This window comes from Etheostoma spectabile, unplaced genomic scaffold, assembly GCF_008692095.1.
Source record: "Etheostoma spectabile isolate EspeVRDwgs_2016 unplaced genomic scaffold, UIUC_Espe_1.0 scaffold362, whole genome shotgun sequence".
Lineage (NCBI taxonomy): Eukaryota > Metazoa > Chordata > Actinopteri > Perciformes > Percidae > Etheostoma > Etheostoma spectabile.
This window is the reverse complement of record NW_022605592.1, coordinates 507,305-514,162: the sequence shown is the minus strand read 5'-3', so window position 1 is coordinate 514,162 and position 6,858 is coordinate 507,305. Positions and strand designations below refer to the sequence as shown.

The following is a 6,858-nucleotide window of genomic DNA, read 5'->3' as shown; positions in this document are numbered from 1 at the left end:
AAACGGTCAACATGCAACCTTCTATCTGATAGCGCACATCAACGCCAACCTATAAAAATGATCCAATATAGACAGTTAGTGTTTTGTTCACATGAGTCACATAACATTCCTGATGTAATTATAGTGTACAGTGCACACACAGGAGTTCTTTTGCCTTTCTCATGTTCCGACACCCCTAGATTGGTGATCACAAGTAAACTTTAACACAGTGTTTTTTTTCCCTTTATATGTCCTAGGGATCTGCCACTGCTGCTGGCATTAAGGGGACAGTCTCCATAGCTGAAACTCCTCTTCTCATACTGCTTGCTTACAAGCTAGGCAAGCAAAACAGGTTTTATATTAAAGCATAATGCAATACTCTCTTGTAAAATATAGAGATAATGATCTTCTTTGTTGCAGGAATCCATTGTGTATCTCATTTCTCTTGTTTGCAGCAACAATGTCATTTCTGCTACTAGCCAAGCAACACGATGCACACATTTATTTCACGGTAATTTCAAAAATGACTAAAACCCCCAAAAATATTTTAGGTTTCAGGTAAAACAGAAGGATACTATGTTTAGTGCTGGATGGTCAGCTTTGAGGGCTACATCATTTGTGAGAGGGTCCAGCCTGTCTTCTTGACATTGCTTGCTGCACTGTTTTCCACCTTCTACAACTTCAATCTTCTATATTAAGAAGAGGCAACATGCATGCTGGTATTAAGCCAAAGGTTGGATCCTTTCAGTAAAACGTTTATCTTGTCTCTGATGTACTATGAGTCATTTGCTGCCTTTTATTGTTTGAAAAAATGACGACTAAACAGAATAGTTTCACCAACTAACTAGCAGCACCCAGTGGCAATTCTAGGGTCTGTTGGGGCCCAAGTCAAACATTAAAAACCAGTGTTCATCACCATTATGTGCTAAACTCTACAAATGCTGCTTACGGGCCTTGGCTTGCTGCCAATATGTCCTCCAGGTCTAAAGACCTTAGCACATTCCGCTCTATTGAAATGAGAGAAAGTCCTGAACGTTTCCCCTGGGACATGGTTGCCCTAGGTTTGGATGTGTTTTAAAGCTGAGAAGCTTCTCTCCGGAGGCAACAGTGACTGGAATAGTTAATTATTCCAGAAGCCTTTCCTTGTAAATGTAATCAAGCATCACTCTTTGGGAGAAAGATACATGATCAGGAAAGGCAGAAACAGCAGCCATGACATCCAGAACCAAATCCTTAGAATCGGTGTTGCATTGCGTTTTCTCTAGTGTCTTACAGTTGTCTGCGAGTTTGCCACTCTGAATAGTCTTTAACATATTTTCTTTTGAAAACAGAAATCCATAAAGGGCATTAACATCTTCCAGTTTAAATCATGTGGAATTACTCCTAATAAAGCCTTTTATTGCACCCCACAATCTTTAGTGTTGATTTAAACTAGGTTTATCTTTCAGAATAAAATCCTGCCTTTTGTAGGAATCTACAAAGAGGCTAGCTGCTGCCACTTATGCCTGTACTTGACTATGGTGATGTTTAAACATGCATGCTTTGTCTCAAAGTTTCCATGCACTGTACACTGTGTGCCATGTAGCTCTAAGGTTTATCACTGGTTTTAGAGCCTTCACTCATCATTGTGAACTGTTTGAACGTGTTGGATGGCCATCTCTATCAACACAGAGACTTAACCCTCTGAGACACAACCAGCGTACATGAGAAAAACGACATCTCTTATTCATATTTTAATCATTTAAAAATAAACAGAGACATACTGATTTTTCCAGCTGAAAGTTGACCATCTGGCAGTTACGGTGGTGTCTTTCCTGTCTTTCTAGCCTTTACAGGAGATTTTCCATCCAGTCTGGAACTTGGTCCCTTTTGGGGGTTGTTGAGCAATAAATCCAAACTCTTACATCCAACATTTACCGTCTTGTGTTACTCTCCCATGAAGCTTTGCAAGAGTGTCGATGTTTTTTCAACCAATGGGAAGACAGGAGCGTCACACTGAATGGGCATCTGAGCAAGAACAATGATAGTATATAGTGGGAAAAATAGATCACTCCAAGTCAGAATAGTCTAATGGGATCAAAGATTGTCTACTACCGTTCTACAGAAGGCATCACTGTTTGAGATTTGGCAAATGTAAATAGTTTGTCCTTTACATGAGTAAAAATATGTTTTTTTGCAGCGGATTACTCCAAATATATAGAACTGTATAGACAACACATGCTTGTATAGCATTGATGTGGGTGTAATATGAACATATGACATTATTATGTATTATTATAATTATTCAAGAGGGCAAAAGAGTCTGGACTTTTTTGAAAAAATATAGATATTTTGTCAACTGACTCCCAAGACATATGAGAATTGTTTTAGACAGGAGATTGGTTGAGCTTGTATTGCTCTGTGTGCATTTGTGAAGACATAATAAAAGTTAAGAAAACAAAACAAGTCACACAAAGGCCCTGAGTAATTGCAATCATTTATATTGATGTTTTATACCATACTATAAATATAAAAACAATTATGGAGAATAGAAAGTTACAAGCGAGTGACGCCATCTGAACTATTTTTGTGTCAAGTCAGCAGTCCTCTGTTATGCTCCAGGCTGGCACGTTGCCAGCCCTCTGTCCAGAGAGAGAAGGCTTGACTGAGAGCGCCGCGACGATCACGCAGGCTCATTGACTGATAAGAATGCCAGTCAAATATTAAAGGAACATACATCATATCTTTGATTTAGTTTGAACTTTTACCCAGTATTGACACACTCTCTTTTGGACAATATAAGGCAAAAATAGACAAAGGATTGTAGGCACATTTTGCAGAGCTTTAAGAGCGAAGTAAACTGGTGCCCACGGCTGTGTAATCCTGCACCCTTTTTTCTCTTATTGCATGGAAATAAATCTTGAACAGAAGTAGAGAACTTGTAGACTTTATCTGAAGTTGGAGTGTCTTTTTACTTTTTTTCAACAAACACACACGCTTACAATATCAATACATACCTGTGAGAAGCGTGTTCCATTTTATTTATTTAAATATTTTTCTTTATGGTCTTACAACCGTTTTTACATTTAAGTGATTCTTAAAAAGGAATGTTTAAAAAATTAAATAAAAATGGATGAAACACCCTTCAACTAGTGATGGGCAAATGAAGCTTGGTGAACCAGTGTGTTTATTTTCTGAGCCACTAGATGGCGCTCTTGGTTTCAAGAGAAAGGCCTAAGGCGTTGCAATTCAGTGTATTCTCAACCCTTTGTTGAACAGAGAGCGCCATCTAGTGGCTCAGAAAATAAAGACAGGTTTATGAAGCTTAATTTGTAATCACTACCTTCAACCATGTTATGAGTGATGCCGCATAGTCTGTCCACCAGAGGACGCTCTTCAACGTCCTGTTAGTGATGGCGTGCATAGTCTGTCCACCAGAGGGACGCTCTTCAACGCCTGTTAGTGATGGCGTTGCATAGTCTGCCACAGAGGACGCTCTTCAATGTCCCTGTTAGTGATGGCGTTGCATAGTCTGCTCACCAGAGGACGCTCTTCAACGTCTGTTAGTGATGGTTGCTAGTCTGTCACCGAGGACGCTCTACGACGTCCGTGTAGTGATGGCGTTGCATAGTCTGTCCACCAGAGGACGCTCTCTACAACTCCTGTTAGTGATGGCGTTGGCATAGTCTGTCCACCAGAGGACGCTTTCATGTTCCCTGTCAGTGATGGCGTTGCATCGTCTGTCCACCAGAGGCACTCTACAAGTCCCTGTTAGTGATGGTGTTGCATCGTCTGTCCACCAGAGGACGCTCTAAAACGTCCCTGTTAGTGATGGCGTTGCATAGTCTGTCCACCAGAGGACGCTCTACAACGTCCCTGTTAGTGATGGTGTGTCATAGTTTGTCCACCAGAGGAAGCTCCTCCTCGTCCCTGGTAATGATGGCGTTGCATAGTCTGTCCACCAGAGGACGCTTTCCATGTCCCTGTCAGTGATGGCGTTGCATTGACTGTCCACCAGAGGAAGTTCTACAACGTCCCTGTTAGTGATGGCGTTGCATAGTCTGTCCACCAGAGGACGCTGGTCAACGTCCCTGTTAGTGATGGCGTAGCATAGTCTGTCCACCAGAGGACACTCTACAACGTCCCCATTAGTGTTAGTGACAGGGTGTCACGGAGCATGCTACTCTGCAAATATCAAATTTTTGGAAAGCAAGCTAAAACAAAAGCTGCTGGGGGAGACAAATCAGCCGCCGTCTCTTTACCAGCGCCTTCTGCACACGGCCACTTACTATGCATGTGAATGACGTGATCAGACCATGCCTGTGATGTCTGCATTTTTCATTCTTTCTAAACTTCACTCAGATCAGCCCTCTGAGATTGTCCTTCTGAACAGTATACTTGAAAAGCCCTGCAGCTAGCTTTGTACAGTTACATTTACCCGGGCTTAGTGAACATTTGGGCCACCGACTACAAACTTCATTTAGGGACTGAGAGGCCCATGCGGCCAGTGCTTAAAAATATTAGTGTCTATTTCCGCTATTGTATTGTTTAAGCAAGAAAACGGTTACTTTTTCAAAAAATTGAATCTTTCTTTTTTTACATTTACTATTGATATTTACTATAAAGCAAAAGTATTTCTCATCTGTTTAATGCAAAATAACTTATTTTGAATGCGCTGCAACCTCTGCGCACCCAAGTCCCACAAGCTAGGTGTTTCCAAAACGCGCCGTATAATTTGAACAAGCATATTGATATTCTATCCCCTTACATTACTTTTACTTTCATACTTAATTAAGTAGTTTTTAAACCAGTACTTTTACACTATCACTTAAGTAAAAAGCCTTGGTTGATACTCCAACTTTTACAGAAGTATTTGTAAACCCTAGTAGCTATACTTTTACCTTAGTAAGGAATGTGAATACTTTTGACACTTCTGTTGATGTAGTTATGCAGTTTTGGGTTCGTTTTGTTAAGGTAAATAAAGATAATACAGTTCTCTCTCTGAGAAGTAGGCTAAAGTGTGGCTGGCCCTCTGACCTCCAACATGAGACAGTCCTGAGTGAAAACATTCCTTGTCCTACAGCTGCCTAGATTCCTTGAATCTGTAGTGACAAACATAATTATACATGGACAGGTTTGGTTATTATAGACTGGCTGAATATTCTTGTCCCCTGACCTGTGAAGGACCTGATGTTTTCTGAGCTTTCCCTTAGTCCCATCACACCACACTTACCTACTCAGTTCCCAGTTCCCTTTGAACTAAGCATTCTTGCCCTCTACCTGTAGACTTTTGGCAGGACAGCTAAGCAAGAAAGACATGCCAAAACTAGTCACAGGTCGGATTCAAACCCTAGACCTCTGCATCGAGACATAAACCTGTAAGTATATGTGGGCCTGCTCTACCCGCTGAACCAACCCACCCATATCAAAATGTAATGTTAATCAACTTGACCCCAATAGCATGGAAGGAGATAAACTGACCCCTGTTGGCTACAAGTGGACTGATAACTTGGATTTTTTAAGTTTATAGTGGGCCAAAAGAAAAAGTGTTGGGTGTAATGCTTTACAAAAGTAACTATATTACAGTAATGTTTTCCTTTGTGCTGTAACATAACACATTACTTTTTATTTTAAAGAATATTTTTTGGGCTTTTCCACCTTTAATTTCTGACAGGACAGTTATGTGAGAAAGGGGCAAGACATGCAGGAAATCAACAGAAGTTGAACTGGAACCCTGGACCTTTTCGTCAAGGTACAAGCCTCTCAGTACATGCAACACTAAAGGTAGCATGCATCTAGCATCATGGATATGCAATATACCTAAGGAATTAGAAAACTCACTCCACTGCTCAGACAGAAATGGGATATGGCCTGGAGATATCTGAAGAAAAGTGAAATGAAATTAGGGAGATTCAGGCCAAAACTGCCATCTCAAGATCTTGGATCTTTATGACTTCTAAAGTGGTTTTGCAGCAGGGCTCTCATGCAGAATGGATGTCGGAGGCAATGTGGTAAGTCAATGGAAGGCCACTTTCATATATTGTGAGACTGCTCTTTCATCCAGCCATTCTGGAAAGATATTGCAGAAGTTATTATATTTTATATATTATATTTGGACAAAAAGTTGATTGCTCCTTTTTCACATTATACCTGAGCAAATTCCCAGATAATCTCAGGTCCCAAACCTTCATAAAGTCCTTCTTGTTACCGAGCAAGAAAGCCATTATATGGAAGTTGTCTGCAAAAACAACTGTACCGAGTGACTGACTTGTTCTTAAACATGCAATTTAACCACTATATTAAGGTCTGGAAAAGATGGTCTGTATACTGTAAAGAATGTTACCAACTCTAATTATTGTTTTTAATTGTTAATTGTTTTCAGTGTGTTTTGCATGCACTGTAGTATGGCCCATGTCTTTCTTTCCTGATCTTGTTTTAACCTGAAAAAACAATAACAAAAAAAGTTAAAAAATGTAATGTGAATTAGTGCATGTTTCCATCAAATACCTTTAATCTTTAAATGAATATGTTCGAGAGGACATGTCAAGATGCACAATACTAATAATATAAGATAATTTAGCATAAGACAACAATTGTTATGTAATTGTTTTCATAATTGAAACAATAGCGTAAAAGATTACGATTTGTACAGTACATTTAGCAGTTATATGACAGGTGCTATTCCTAGTATCGCTCCATTACTTAAATGTCTGCTTTTATGTTGGCTTTCCACAAGTTATATGGGTATTTGGTATCAATTGTGTGCTCAGTGGAGGGACTCATGTGGAACATGGTATCTTGGTGCAGGGCTTTGGGGTGTAGGGAAGCAGTTAGCCTCTAACAATTAAGGAAAAATAAGTTCTGTTATTTAATTCAATTCAATTTTATTTATAGTATCAA

General features: G+C 39.8%; 1 long non-coding RNA gene across 1 annotated transcript in view; it reads right to left on the bottom strand.

The window, feature by feature from the left end:
- Positions 1-2,583: 2,583 nt before the first annotated feature.
- Positions 2,584-6,858, bottom strand: part of LOC116686393 (uncharacterized) — a 13,715-nt gene continuing 9,440 nt past the window's right edge. Inside the window, exon 3 of the long non-coding RNA XR_004331239.1 lies at positions 2,584-2,742. This is a non-coding gene — a long non-coding RNA (uncharacterized LOC116686393). The remainder of the gene's footprint in view (positions 2,743-6,858) is intronic.